We start from the raw sequence: 15,262 nt of genomic DNA on the forward strand, positions 1-15,262 counted from the left end.
TAGAGAGTCTCACTATGTCACCCTTGGTGAGCTCACAGTAACCTCAAACTCTTGGGCTCAAGCAATTCCTGCCTCAGCCTCCCAAGTAGCTGGGCCTAGAGGCGCCCACCACAATGTCTGGCTATTTTTATTGTTGTTGTTGTTGTTGTTGTTTAGCAGGCCTGGGCCAGGTTCAAACTCACCAGCCCCAGGGCATGTGGCCAGAACCCTAACAGCTGAGCTACGGGCACTAAACCTAGAAAAACTATTTCTGCACAGTAATTCCGATGTAAATTTTAAAAAGACAGAAGAAGGGATTAAAGAAAAGAGGAAGAAAAAGAGGGAGAAAGAGGAGAGAGGGTTTGGGAAGGAGAAAAGAGAGGAAGGGAGTTTAAATAGTAGGCAAAAATGTGTATTCAAATCTCAACTCAAACAACAATATACACTGTGGTCACTTGGTATATATTTAATAAGTGAATGGGTAAACGGATGGAAAGCGTCAGATTATTGTCAGCAATATTAGTAGTAGTTAATAGTAATAATAACCAACACCTTTTTAGTGTACTCATCCGCTATGCAGAAGTCTAGGCACTATTCTCATTTCTATTTTATAAATAAAATGGCTACAGGCGAATTCAGAGATACTATTACGTCTATCTTCAAAATGCTCACCAGTCATAATGACATCATCATACGTTTTCTGAATTAGAACATCACTAGATTTCCTTCCATTCTGGCATTCTAAAATCTTGTGAATCCATCTAATTTTCCCTACCAGTTCTCAGCAGAAAAAGGTTTCTAGACAAATATTTTATATACCTGAATTTTTCTAGTAAAGCACAATTAAACTTATATCATTTATCAGAGTGGTCAGGAGAGAACAGAGTGTATTGACTTAGGAGGGGAAGCATGATGAAATAAAGGGAAAACGTGAGGCACTGTCTTGGCGATCTGTCACTACCTTAGGAGCAGATATTCTCCATCATAATCTGGGCTCTACCAATGCTCATGCACGTGATAAGCACAGGAATAAACCTTCACTAGGCCTGAAAGGTGGGGCTGCTCAAATATGCTACACCTGAGAAACTGATCTTTGATTCAGCTGGTCTTACACTGAGCACTCAAGGAGCCACCGTGTGAACCAGAACACAGGCTGACTCTCCAGATCATCAGCAATCAACGGACGACCTCTAACCCCATGCACAAAGTATCAGCAGCTGGTGTATTTTCCTACAGAGACCCAGAGACCTGGGAATCTTCATCTGGGAGCACGCCTCATTGCCATCAATCATGTCACTGTCCCATGGAGACGTTCATGCAGGGACACAGGAAATTGGAGCGGAGCAGTCTGGGAGTCAATCATTTTCTGTAACATCTCTATGTATTGAATTTAGATTCAGCTGAAAGGCAATTTTTCTAAGATATCCTGTGTAGTTCTGCAGGAATCCAAGAACACCCTGAAATGACTGAGAGGATCCACTGAGTGAGAGGATTCACTTAAATTGAGTCTTTAATAGGTTGATGAGAATACCCCTGCCTTGGCAATTGGAGCAATTTCCCTACCGAGCTGAGTTATTTAGAACCTTGTTACTCAAAAGAGTACCCACAGCCCAGTAGCATGCCCTAAAACCTACTGATTTAGTCTTAATTTTAACAAGATTCACAAATGCTCCCTATGCACATTAAAGTTGAGGTAACTTTCACTGCTTTGGAGGTCTGCCTTCTTTGGCTTACAACACTTTACTTCCCCTATCCCTTCATTAAATGGGAAAATCATACTGGGCCAGTCAAATCTCCATCTGCAAATACCCATCACTAGAGCCAGTATCTTCAGAATAATGCAGAGTTTAAGACTGAGACACACAAATGACATGTGGTGCACAGGCCTGTAAGATTCAAGGTATTCTCAAGTTAGGAACCACCAATATGACTGCTGTATGAATTACCAATTACTAGAATTAAAACTTAAGATGCTGTTTTAAAAAAAAATATGTGAAATGCATGAGTGTATTCATGATCTATGTATATTTGACTCAATAAAATAAATTTTTTTAAAAATGTGAAATACACAGCAAGCAAACCAATTTACCTAAACAAGTCTGCTAAACCTGAAGTAAAGAGACTTGAGAAGATGTCACTGTCGTCCTCAAATGTGTGAAAGCTGGTCCCAAAAGAAGGGTCTAAAACTTGGTCAGAGACAAAAAGCCGAAATTGTGCAAGAAGCAAGATGTAACATGGAGGCAGATTCAGCTTTATTCAGGAAGACTTCCTTGAAAGTTAGAACTCAAGCATTATTATCCAAATTGCAGAGAAGATAAAACCCATTCATTTGATCATGGACTATGTGAAGTTGGGCCTCAGCATCTGAGATCTCTGTCCTCCTCATTCACTGCATTTGCCTCGTGTCCCATTGGGCAGCTGCTCTTTCCCTGAAACACGCACCAAGCTCCTTCCACTCAGGGTTTTACACCTGCTGCCACCTCACCCTGCATGATCATCCTGCCATTTCCCTGACTCTTTTCTACCCAGAATAATCTATCTCCTATCTCCCTGATATCTATCTCTCTCTCTCTCTCTCTCTCTCTCTCTCCCCTTCTCTGTGTGTACTGATCAGGTAAACACACAACCTCAAATATGCGTTGACTACAGGTGGTCTGTGATGGCTTCACAGGCTTGTTCACATGACAAAGAGGAAAAGCAACAGGGGGCCAGTTCATTGTCCCTCAGACCATTGGAGTGCCAGATCCGCCCCGGGACCAGTCGGCTGCTAAGCAGGACAGGCAGCAGCAGGCGACCAAAACACCCAGCAGGCCAAATAAATGTCCTCGGCGGGCCGCATGTGGCCCATGGGCCGTAGTTTGAGGATGCCTGTAGCCTATTAAAGTGTAGGTTCCCAAACTATGGAAATCTGAATAAGAATATTGGATGTCATTGATGTCATATGTCAGTGTCTTGTTGAGGATCCACTTGAGCCCAGAATTTCAAGAACATAGTGAGTTATGATTGTTTCACTGTACTCCAGCCTGAACAACAGAGCAAGACCCTGTTCCTAAAAAAAATAAACTAAAATAATAAAAAAAACAAAATAGAGGTTATTCTTCCCATTCTTGCTTCAATTCTTTTGTTTTTTGCAGTTTTTGGCCAAGGCCGGGTTTGAACCCACCATCTCTGGTACATGGGGCCAGTGCCCTACTCCTTTGAGCCACAGGCACCGCCCCTTGCTTCAATTCTTAATTCTGTGACCCAGGTATGCTGGCTGTGAGAGCATAAACTGATCACTGATTACACGGATTCTGTCTTCTAGGATAGAAGCCCAGTGTGTTGTCTCCTCACTGGAAAATTAATTTAATCTTTAGTTGGCCATTCTATCATCCTAACAGGCCCGCTGCTTCTGGGTGGTGGAATACATGACGTATGATAAATCTTTGATGGTGGAGTTTCTCAGTCTCTCTTCTAATATGACACACTTCACAGGTGACTGTACCCAGATGGCTGAGGAATTCTGTTCCAAGTACATCTTTGGCAGCTCAGGGAAATACACATTACCAAAGTGTATTTGTCCAGGCAAGTCCATTAACCCTCATAGCCAATTGTGACACAGACTTGGACCAAAATTTCATTTATCTCTTAACAACCACAAGCCCCTCGTTGACTAGGAGAGCATAGAATTTGGGTGGGGGTCCCCGGGAATTAGCACGGTTTCAGAGCCAGTGTTTGTTAATGGCCCATTATCTGAATATTTCCCTTTTCCCAGCTTCTCTCTCCCCTTCCCTTTTCCCATAGCCAATCACATACGGAAGAGTAAATATTTAAAAGCAATAATACAAACCGACTGAACTCCCTTGCCTCCTTTATTTTTCTTTGTCACACTTGTTACCACTCAAATTGCATCATTTGTGTAGTGTGTGTGTGTGTGTGTGTGTGTGTGCGTGCGCGTGCGTGGATGTTTCCGTGTGTCTATGTATGTTATTTGGTTACTTTCATTCTTCTTTTTTCCTGAGTAAAATATGAGCTTCATAACGACTGTTTCCCCAACACTTAAAAACAGTTCCTGGCCCCTATAAGTACTTAATAAATATTTGTTGAACAAATGAACATTTCTGGAAGGCACTTGGATAATGTGTTTCAAAAGCCTAAAAAATATGTAAAACGTACAGCCTAAAAATTAAACCTCTAGAAATTCAGCCTTAGGAAATGTTCACATTTAGTAAAATTTCTTACTGAAAGAATTACCATCATAGCATAAAATTTTCAAAAAGGAAATATCCTAAATAACAATCAGAGATTTTTCATCCATTTATTCAACAAATACTAAGTGAGCACCAAAAACCAGGCACAAGGCCAGGTGCCAGGGACACTGTGGTTAATAAGGCAGATATGACCCCACAAGGAGCCATTTAGGTAGATGTCAAGAGACCATTTTACTTTTTATTTTAAAAATGCAACAAATACACTTATAGATACTCCACTAATAATAGCAGTAATAACGAGAATACATTTGCATAGCACTTCTAACTTTTTCAAGTAATTCTCCAGCCATTATATTTATTAAAATTAGGTCATATTAAACTGCACTTGAACTTCATTATTAGATCTTTTCTGAGAGAAGGGAGTTGAGAGATTGTTGGCCCTTTTACATTAATTATGGATCTATAAGATGAATTAATCAAATTCTACTGTATTTGCTATTAAGGTCAATTGTGTGGGGAAAAAAAAGTCACTCTGCAGAGTCTAGAGGAGGAGGTAGCACAGAGGATTGTACAAAATAAATAAAAAGTTTATACAATGATTTTCCTTTTAAATAAACCTTAAACCCATTGTCTGGATGCAACATCGCCAGTAGCCTGTAAGAATATTACCATTTCACCATTGTGCAGATTCAAGTTGATTGGCAAATGTACAACACCAGTGACACCCGGGCGCCTCAAGCTTCAGAGCCCCTTACTTTCATGAACCGTGGGACAGGAGTCCACAAGGTAGTCATCAGAGACGCATTTTTATAAAATTGACAGACAGACTTTTTATCTCAATCATTTTAAACTGGCACGCATCTCTTCTCATCAAACTTCCCCACTTTCACATCCTCCATTTGTCAGGTGGCACAAGTGGCACAGAGCAGAGCTTTCAATAGGGTATGCAGGACCTCAAGCTAATATTTTGAGATGCCCCTGTCAATACAAGCAAATTTATTTAAAATGCATTATAAGGAGAATTGCTTGATTAATCCCCAAAGTTTGAGGTTGCAGTGAGCTCTGATGAGGCCACAGCACTCTAGCCAGGACAACAGAGCAAGACCCTCCCTCAAATAACAAAAAATATATATTAGGCCTATATGAGACACAGTGATTTACCAGTGAAGATGCAGAATAATGAGCAGACAAGAAACTTACGTATACGCTTGTTGTCTAATCAAGGCACATGAAGATCTTGGGTCAGAACCGTGTCTGCCAATTCGAGTCCTGGAACCATTTCTTCACGTTTTTAAGAATTAAATTGCTCAGCTCCTGGCTAATTGTATGATACTCACCATAGGAATGTTGGTACTGCTCAGAATGGCTTTTCGAAACCTGCTTGTGTTGGAACAGTTTTGTGCCTCTTGCCTTTGAGCCCCATGGTGCCGTTTATTTACCGCTACTTACACGATTACTCATAACGCCCCTCACCCATTGTGCCACGTAGGAATACCAACATCCAGTTATTCTTTCAAAAGTTGTTACAGGGCTTATTTCACGATAACCATAAATGTTAAGTCTTACTCAAAGTATGCAGGAAAATGTGAAAAATGATTTATATGTTGGTCGTGTTAAATTTACCATTTGTTATTTTATAGCTTAAATGCAAAACAACACATCTGTCATTTATGTCCCCTCTTAACTCTTCCAGGGAATGTGATCACTTACTATTTTGATTGTACCTTTCTGCCTTCCACACACTGGGGAGGAGAGGAAAGGGGCCATAGGGAAGTGACAAGAGTGATCCCAGTACTACAAGGAATGTCCATCATCACCCAGCAGCTTACAGCTGACCTGGAGAACATGACATTATTACATCTTACCATGTCACATTCATAGAAGGCCAGAGATTTCTTCAATCAGAAGGGCCTGTTGACATTACAGAGAAATGGTCTTAAAAACCTTCAAGGGAAAAAGGCACAGTCACCCCGGAGGACGGTCTGACAGGTGGTGTGGTCTGACAGAGGGGTTGGGTAATAGCGCAGATGCCCATGACAAGGGTCCTACACAGTAAAAGATGCCTGTTGTCTCCCCTCCCCCAACTATGCTCAGGTGCCTGGATCACAGGCAGCACTGCAGTTACAGCCAGAACTGGCAGAACTCCTGCCAGGCCCACACCCAGAGCTCATGCCCTAGGATTCACTGAGGATGATGGACAGTGTAGCTCAAAGTCCTGAACTCATCCTGTGTCAGATATGAAAGTCAGCCGAGATCAGTTCACCAGCACTATTCAGTATCACAGGCTATCATGGAAAAAAAAGAAGCCACACTAGTTAATAGGTACCGTCCACCAACAAGAACATTTTAACTCTGAGTTCCACAGATCACTGGGGCATCTGGCAAACCCCAAATATGAAATAGAGGATCATGGAGTATTCCAAAGTTAAAATGAGACCTAAGGCTTAGGTGGGTCCAGGTCTAGTGCTAGATACACCCAATCCACGTGGCAATGCCAGTCTAAGCCAGTCTCAGAAACCAGAGGAAAATGTAGAAAATTTAGAGAAAGGCCCTCCAAAGTGTGCAGCCCCCTGTGGCACAGTGTCCAGGGCGGGGTCCTTCTAGGTAGAGTGTAAGGGCAATATTGGCATTTTTAATATGCCATTAAGGGGACGCTGACTTGAAAGATAACATCTAGTTGAGTTTAATGAAATACACTTTGGGGGGGCGGGGGGTTGCCATCACTTCTGTAATTACCAGACATCCCAGTGCAGAAATGGCTTCCAGGATTGTTGATAACCCTCTGTACCAACTCAACCAACATCATGATACAAAGGCACAGAGGCAGAGATTGTGGCAAGATATGACATGACCCCAGAAGAATGTGCAAGGTTTAAAAGTAAGAAGCCAGAAGCTGTTAGTCTGTGGACATTTCTTCAATCTTGGGATATTAGTAGTTCACATTTGAAAGGAATAGGATAGAAGTTTCCCAAATTTAACAATAATCTGGGGCAGCCCCTGTGGCTCAAAGGAGTAGAGCACCAGCCCCATATGCCGGAGGTGACGGGTTCAAACCCAGCCCCTGCCAAAAGAAAAAAACTGCAAAAAAAAAAATACCAAATTTAACAATAATCTTAATAATTTATGTGAAATTGCCCACAACAAGGCATGAGACAAAAGAAATTTCTAAACATACTAAACATGAGACCAAATTATCTTTTTATTTTCTATACAGAAAATATTACAAGGCTGGGCATGGTGGCTCACACCTATAATCCTAGCACTCTGGGACGCCAAGGCAGGTGGATTGCTTGAGCTCAGGAGTTTGAGACCAGCCCAAGCAGAAGTGAGACTCCCGTATCTTCTAAAAATAGGAAAAAATAAATAAAACCTAGATGAGCCTAGTGGTACATGCCTGTACTCCCAGCTACTTGGGAAACTGAGTCAAGAGGATCGCCTGAGCCCAGAAGTTGGAGGTTGCTGTGAGCTGTGATAATGCCATTGCACTCTACCCAGGATGAGAGAGTAAGACTCTGTCTCAAAAAAAAGAAAATATTACAAAGTCAAAGGTTCATCCAGGTCATTCAATCTACCATCTCTTCCAGGCCTCTGGATCAGCCTCATTGACGTTCTCTGACCACTGTCATATTTTATTCCCAAGCTCCTTCCCACAGGAGTTTGCAAGGCATTTTACAGTTAATTTGGTGACTAATTTGAACTGAGGAGTTAAGTTGGTTAATAATGACTTCAAATATTAGCAACTCCCTGTTCTAGTTTGTATTTTAACCAGCATTGTGCAATATTTTGATGTAACCTTTCCTGAGTTTGGTTTCAGTGAAGATCACCCTAGTGAGATGCCGATGGGGAGTAAACAGGTAAAATTCCCCTCTCAGCTAAGTGGGAGCGTCCACACGTGGCTACACGCTGCAGCTCTTCCTCTCGGAGACTCATAACGTACATGCTACTCTCACCACCGGTCTTGGGAAATCCTGCAATTAAACCTTCAGTTTTCTTTGTTTATCCCAACATTTCCAAACTTTTTGTTTTTTAAATTGTGTCTTGCTTTGATTTTACCTTTTTTGTTTACTTTTGCATAACGCATACACAAATCATGAGACATTTCTCATGGAGGAACTTAGAAGCCCAAGAGAGAGCCAGGAAGGCAAGAGCGGAAGGAGGGGGGCTCCTCGTGGCTTCGCAGCAGCTTCACTCTGTCTGTGGGGCCATCGGTTTCCATTTGCATCCTTACCAGGGCCCAGTTTCACACGAGTTTTGGAGCTTCTCCCTCTGTGTTATATCAGTCAAAAATCAATGCATCTTCAGTGACGAATAAATACAAATAAATAAATAAAACTCTGAACAATCCAGTCCTGTGGGGGTGGCATGTGGAATCCCATCCTGTCTCTCATTTAAATGAAAGAAAATTCACCCAGCATCACTGTTTTCTTTAGTCTCTTCCACATTAAAAAAATATATTATTTAAATCAAATTTTAAATTTTCCCACTTTGGGCTTTGCACTTAAAGAGTAAAGCAGAACTTTTTCCTCTCAAAGGGCAGGACTTTTATAAAAAAATAAATAAATAAACCAAATAAATTCAATAAGCCCCCTACCAGGGATCCCCTAGCTCCTCTGGCTTTTCCCTGCTGGGGGAAAAAAAAATAAACTTTCCATTTGACTCTCTCTTGCTGACAGCTTCTTCTAACTGCATCACAAATTGAACTTTAAAATAAATAAATGAATAAAAGCAGCTGTTACGGGATGGGAAATGCAGAAACATGTGAGCAGGACTTTGTGAAAAAGGAAAGCTCGGCATCAACTGATCTGAAAACGTCCAGTCAGTATTTTTCCTGTGGCCCCAATATACATGGGGGGGAAAGAGGTTTTGTTTTCTTTTTAGCAATAGAGAGTGATGCCACATCAAAATAAAAGAGCAAAGCTTTGTATAGATGATTCCCCAAAATTAGATAGTGAAATTTAGAAAACCCTTGACCAAGTCGCTCATTTCCATCTCCTCTTAAGACTCAGAAACAGGGCTGCGCCTGTGGCTCAAAGGAGTAGGGTGCTGGCCTGATATGCCGGAGGTGGAGGGTTCAAACCCTGCCCTGGCCAAAAACTGCAAAAAAAAACAAAGAATCAGAAACAAACGACAAAAAAGCAGCCCCCCAGGGCAGGAGAAGACAGACCTAACCTGGTTGCTGGAGTTACTGCAATGCCCAGGAAGGGTCCCCCATGCTCACATGAATCGTAGCTTCTTACCTGATGCTACTTCTCAGTGCCCAAACTTGATGCCTCCAGGCACACGAGGTTTAAGCAGAATGCTATTTCCTGAGCCTCTCCGCTCAATCCAAGAGCACACAAATATCTCACGTCCCCAAGTGAGACCACGTAACCTCTTTGCTAAGTGCGAGCATTTTTTATAGCCCTGTATGTTTCTCACACCTTTTAGAACAGCTGCAGACTTCACAGACACTCCGTGAAGGTAAGGTATGGATAGTGGGTCGCAAGCCGTGACCTCCGGGTCCTTGTCTTACCACTTATAAGCTATGTAACCTTAGACAAGTCATGACTTCTCTGAGCCTGTGTCTTCATCTAGATAGTTGATGTCATTACAGATTTTGCTGCTTCCCTCCGGGGATGCTCTAAGAAGAAGGTGCAGGGACCGGGGTGGACATGGCGGTACGGGGCCTCCTCCTTGCAACTCCCGCTGCTCTGCTTGTATCTGTTTTATAGCTTGGAATTCTGGGTAAAACTTAAAGAAAGGGTTGAAATGCTTAGACGTATTTAGAAAACATTGCTGTGTGAGACACGCTTGCTACCATGCTGCTTCTCATGTGTACAAGCCATGCCAATAGTAACGTGTTGGAGTATATAATTTACTTAGAGGAAAGTGTGCACATCTCAAGGGTACACTTGGTGACTTTGTGTGTGTGCACACATTTTACAGAGAGAACCCGGAGAATATTTTGTAAATAAAGTTACATTTAGATTCAGTTTCCTCTTTTCCCTATGTACGGCGACTTTAGGGGTGACTTTTGGGACACCTTGCAGATAAAGCTCTTAAACACAGTCTTCCTCTAGAAATTTCCTTCATTCCACTTTTCATTCAATACCCTTCTGTCTACACAGACATACCCCTTCCCGCCGGGCACCCACTGACCTAAGCTCACCGTGGGCTACTTTGCTCTATTCCAGAGCTTCCTATCAATGCAGTTTTCTATATCTGGCTTCTTCCCCTCCAGCACAGTCTCTTTGAATCTCAACCATGTTGTTACATACAGTGGAAGTTAATTTTTCCCATTGCTACTTAGTGTCCTATCATCTGAATATGCCATAATTTGTTTCTGTATTAACATGTTGGAGATCTATAAAACTGTTTCCAATTTGGAACTATTACAAATAAAGCTGCCATCAATATTCATGTGCAAGCCCTCTTGTGGTCATCTGTTTTTATTTCTCTTGGATAAATACTTCGTGGAATTGCTAGGTTATAGGGTAAGTACATGTTTAACTATAAGAAACTGCCAGTCAATTTCCCCAGGTGGTCACTGGTTTATATTCCCACCAGCAAAGCGAGAGAGTCTCACTTGTTCCCTTCCTCACCACCATTTGGTGGTGTCAGTGTTTTTAATTTAAACAATTTTAATAGTTTCAAAACATCTCATTGTGGTTTTAATTTGCATTTTCCTGGTGTTAGGCACATTTTCTAATGCATATTAGCCATTCTCATACCTTGTTCTAAATTGTTTGTTCAAGTGCTTTGCTCATTTTTATTATATTTTAGTTTATTTTCATTTTTTATTTTATTTTTTTTTTTTTTTAGAGGATACATTCCTTTTGGAAAGAAGTTTAGAGAACACTCTGAGACCTATAATTAGGCTTTGCTCATTTTTAAACTATCAGGTGGTTTGTCTTTTTATCATTGGTGTGTAAGTGTCCCTTATATATTCTGAATAATTCCTTTGTTAGATACATGTATTGTGATTATTTTCTCCCTGTCTGTGACTTTTCATTTTCTTAATAGTGTCTTTGAAGAGCAGAATGTTTTAATTTTTATGAAGTCTAATCTAAATGGCAATTTCTTTGCCCATACCAAGAGCAGTGAAAAGATATTTATTTTCTTATAGTTTCTTCTAGAAGCTGTGGAAATGTAGCTTTCATATTTAGGACATTCACATGAATATTTTTATCTGTTAATTTCTTCTTTGACCTTAAAATGTCTGACATTGAGAGTTACCACTTGGGCACCTGGATTTGAAACTTAACATCGTGCAGTTAGTATCTGTTAAAGCCGGTAAGAGTCAATAAAGAGAATTGAAGTCTAACCTCATTTTGTTTGTCCACTAGCAAATTGTAGGGAGTTGGAAGTAGGAGAGTCTGACAGTAGAAAGGCGTATGCTGGACGCCCTTCATCATAACACAAGAAAAGAGGCATAAGCCAGGACTTTCTGGCAAACCCAGATGTATCATCCCTGTAGATTCAGGAATTCCGATTAAATATAATCCTAGATATTTTCCATTAAAAGTCGCTTTGTCAACAGTGGTCAACTTCTATAACACCAACTATGCTTATTGCAGCTACTAAAACAATATCGAGGTGTCAAAACCAGTTGTGGGCTCTACTCTTCAGTCTGTTCCCGCAGGTCTGGACCAAGACGTATCGGAAAAGGTTGGAAAAATCAAGATCTGTGATTTTGCACCCTTGAAGACTGTCAGACTGAACAAAGAATTTTCAACTCCGGTGTCTATGTCTCCTTTGGGGAGCTCTTCTAGAAAGATATATTGTTACTGCTCCAGTTTGCATCACCATTTGGTTTAATTATTATTCGTAATTGGGAAATAATTAGATAAAACGATGATGTAAACCCCAGTGGAAAATAGACATCTCTTAAGAACTCTAATGTTTTCCGTCACTTAAAAGGAAGGGGATATGACTTACTGGAGGAAAAAAACTAATTAGAAAAGCAGACACATCTTCTCCCTCTCCTAATATTTCAGGCATGCTGGCAAGTGCTCAAAAATGATCAGAGAGTGGCCTATTTCTCAAGGACCCCAGGAGAGCATGATAATTTAAATCATCATCTCAGGAAAAGCGCCTGGAGCACTTATCTTTGCCATTTTATAATCTTGAGTCAGAAGAGAGAGTTTGGCTCTCCAGACTGCCAAGGCCATGCAAGATTTTGGCTGATGGAAAGCTGAGGTCACACTCACAGCAAAGCAAACCCTGGCAAGTGAGGATTCCTGCCAAGAGAGACCCCTCTGAGCAAAGGGAGGAGGCAGAAACGTGTAAGACAATACTGTCCCCCAGCAAAATGTAAACAAGACTCTTATTCAGGGACACAAATCAGGAAAGTTTGACAACACAGGGAGCTGAGAGAGAAGTGATTAGATGTTCAGATGTGGGTCTGGCACTTCAAAACCCGAAGTAAATCTCCCTGTCTGGAATTAGAGCATTTGATTTAAAATGCTGAATTAATAACAATGATGACAACAAAAGTCAGGTAACTTCCCAAGGAAAATGTATCAACAAAAAGGCCAATTTTATAAAAATGACATCTCCATGGAGGTTATAGTTAAAGGTCCCCTCTTTGAAAATGTAAAGGTGTATTACTAAATTATAACGTGGTCATTATAAGAGGAAAAACAGAAAACCCTGAAAAGAAAGAACTAGGATTGTAAATAGAAAACAGAAGCAGATGCTTTACCCCTTCTCCCAACTGGTCCAGTTAGACGTTCACCTCCTGACAATTGGCCTAAAGTAAATCTGGCTCTCCAAGACTCAGTGCTTGGCTATAAGTCAGCATTTATTAATGATTTTAAGACAGACTGCCATAATGGAAACTTACCTAGCCTCAAATATCAATGCCAAATTAAAAATTTCTAAGAACACAAATACAATGGATCCTGAAAATCCATCCTGCCTTCTTTACTTACCCTTTATCTCTTTGTTCATGGAAAGAGACCTGTTCCAAGCTTAACGGGAGCCTAGAGGATGTGGGGCACCCTTGAAACTGTCACTCCAGATTGTCCATAAATACAGAGGATGCCAAAAATAGTATACACATTTTAAGAAATGAAAAACTAGAAATTTGTAATACTCAACATATACCAATAACAAAAAATGGACACAAGACATACTGAGCTCCTCTTGTAACTGCAAAGCCAAAAGTGACTTGAGTATTACAAATTTAATGCATCTTTTCCTCTCTTAAAATGTGTACACCTTTTTCTGTAAAGGGCCCTGTACTTGGTAATGTGACATATAAATCCATGAGCACGGCAGACAAAATGGAGAGGAACATTTCTTTGAGGAGATGTGCTCTTGGTTGAGTCTTGAAGAATCCAATGATTCATACAGAAGAGAGGCTTTGTGCAGAGATGCTTAGATCTATGGGCACCCAGCATGCCTAAGACAGTTAGAGAGGAGAAGGAGAATTCTGATCAGGGAAGGCACTAGTGTAGCAGAGAATTAGGAGTGAAGATACAAAGAGAGTCTAGGGGTCCAGATTGTGGGGTAACATATATCACTCAGTGCACGAGCTTTCACTAAGTAGTGATGACACCTTCAAAACTAGGACTGCCATGTCCCAGGAAGCACTAGACCTGTCCTACAAAAGCACCTTTATGTGGGATTTTTAAAGAAAAAATTAATGAGAGTCTGTGGAAATAAGGGGAACTAAAGTCATATGTTTATTGGGAACTTTATGTGAAAGGCAAAGAGTCGAATCAAAAGCACTGGACCAGATTCTTCCAGTTTTTTCAGGCTTATAGTTCAGACTAGGGGTCATTTTTAACAAGAATAAATGTAAATTCTTGCCTGTATTCGAGGTGATCTAATCGACCTCTACCACAGTTCCTATTCTGATCGATTTGACTTTCAAATCCTTGATCCACTTCCCTTTCCCCCAGCAGTGTGATGGAAAACTGGTCCTCTAGGAAGGAAAAAAAAAAAAAAAGCCCTGATTGGTAACATTGGTCAATCTTAGTGGTGTAAATGCTACTACCATGACCGATTTCAAGCTCCTACCGTGAGGGAGATTTCTGAAAAGAAAGTTTGAAAAATATACACAAAATCAATTCTTGCAAGCTGGTAATAGTCAATTTTAGCGCACCATTATATCAACTCCTAATTTTTCCATATTTAAAACATACCTGTCTTATATCTTTCTTCTCAAGGTGGGCCTCCCTGGTCATTCCAAGGTGAATAATATTGCCTGAGACGAACTTGCCTGTGTTAGTAAGTTTCTCCTTTTCCTCCCACAACATCTATACATCTGCACATGAGATGGGAACAGTGACCCATTTACTCTCTTTTCACACCTTTACTGGTCTCAGGGAGGTTGGGAAGGGAAAGAGTGAATTAATTTAAATCCATCTCCTCCTTCTAAAGTAACAACTGGAAACACCTGCCTAGCTAAGGGTGGGTTAATACTATTAGGTTCAAAACAGAACATAACGTGTATGCCAGATGAGAAAAATTGACTCAAAGTCCCAGTTAAGAAAACTCTTTACTTATAAAATTATGTTTTCAGTTTTATTTGTTGATGCTCATCAGTGTAAAATGTTTAGAAATAAATAATGCCCTGTTTGTTTTTTCTCTCCAGTAATTCTTTGCTAATTAGTATCATGAATTCTTTCAAAATCAAGAGAAAAATATCTTTAAGGAGTGTTTTGTTCTTTTCTTGCTGAAATGTGTTTATTATCATAATTTTGATTGCTATGGCACTACCTCAAGTGATGTATTTTTCACTCAGTGAGCTATTATTTCACTTACACTCATGATTTGTACGTTAATACCATTCAAGGTTATGCAATAACAATCAGAAACTATGATAAACATTGAGCAACATTTCAGCGAAATATGATAAAATCATGTGAGTTTTTAAAATATTTTCATTAACAAAGCATCTTATGTGTCAATGACACTTTAATTACCAAGAAATTACCCAAGAAAATAAGTAATTATTTCCAAAAATTGACAGTGGCCTTATATGTAACACTGCTTTATGTTAAAATAATTGCTAATATGTAGCCTTTTTTGCCCCAGACATGTGGTTTAATTGATTGCATTATGCATTTCGAGTAAAAAGATAGTAAAAAAATAGAATCCCTAAA

The sequence above is a fragment of the Otolemur garnettii genome, unplaced genomic scaffold, assembly GCF_000181295.1.
Source record: "Otolemur garnettii isolate 467f Iridium unplaced genomic scaffold, OtoGar3 scaffold00013, whole genome shotgun sequence".
Taxonomy (NCBI): Eukaryota; Metazoa; Chordata; class Mammalia; order Primates; family Galagidae; genus Otolemur; species Otolemur garnettii.